An 880-nucleotide genomic window follows, 5' to 3' on the forward strand; every position below is an offset into this window, starting at 1 on the left:
AGAAGATTTACATCAAGATTACCATGGGTATTTTCCAAAAGTAAGGGTTTATTTATTATTTTTTAAAAAAATTTTAAGAGTCTTGTCGATAGCAAAGGCTCTTGTTCTCATTTTTCTAAAATGTAGATTGAATGATGTATTTGCTTTCCAGCACCTGATACTGCCTGAGGACAGGACTTGCATTCTCAAACTTTCTCTAGAGAAGCTCAGATTTCTTGAAGACCCAGAAACCTACTTAAGAAGGTCTGTGTTAATTAACAATTTGCTGAGGAAGATCCATCTAGAGACGGAGAAAGAGAGCTATGAATACTTTAAAGAAGCTCCCTGTTATAAGACTACTTATTCTGATACAAGAAAACGGCTGAAGTTTATGGTACAGGAATGCTGTTCTCAGTCTCTCTATTATGAAGAGCTGCATTCGTATCATATTGTGCCTTATGCTTCGGAGAATGCCATTTATGGAATGGGCTACACTAGCAGCCACTTGGAGCAAAATTCTCAGTTGCTTATTTATAAAATGAATTAAAGTAACTGTTAAAGTCCATTGATACCTTGTTTCTAAATGCCTGAACTGTTTATAGTGAAGATGTTAACATAAGGCACTAATTATCAGTGCCCTTGAGATCAAAGATGAGATGCATGCTGAACTGATTGGAGAGAACCCTGGTTATTATTCAGCAGTCCTTACTATCATCCAGCCAAATTGAAAATATGTCCACATATTATAAAGCGGAGAATAAGTGCTTTAGAAGCAAAGTTTTTTTTTTTTAAGATAATGTGTGTAGGAAGGAACCTGTATTAAGTTCTTACACAGATTTAAACATTTCAAGCCCCCTATTTCCAAATTCTACCACTTTTAGTGGAAAGTAACAAAAAGTAA

Source organism: Balaenoptera ricei, chromosome 2, assembly GCF_028023285.1.
Source record: "Balaenoptera ricei isolate mBalRic1 chromosome 2, mBalRic1.hap2, whole genome shotgun sequence".
Classification (NCBI taxonomy): Eukaryota; Metazoa; Chordata; class Mammalia; order Artiodactyla; family Balaenopteridae; genus Balaenoptera; species Balaenoptera ricei.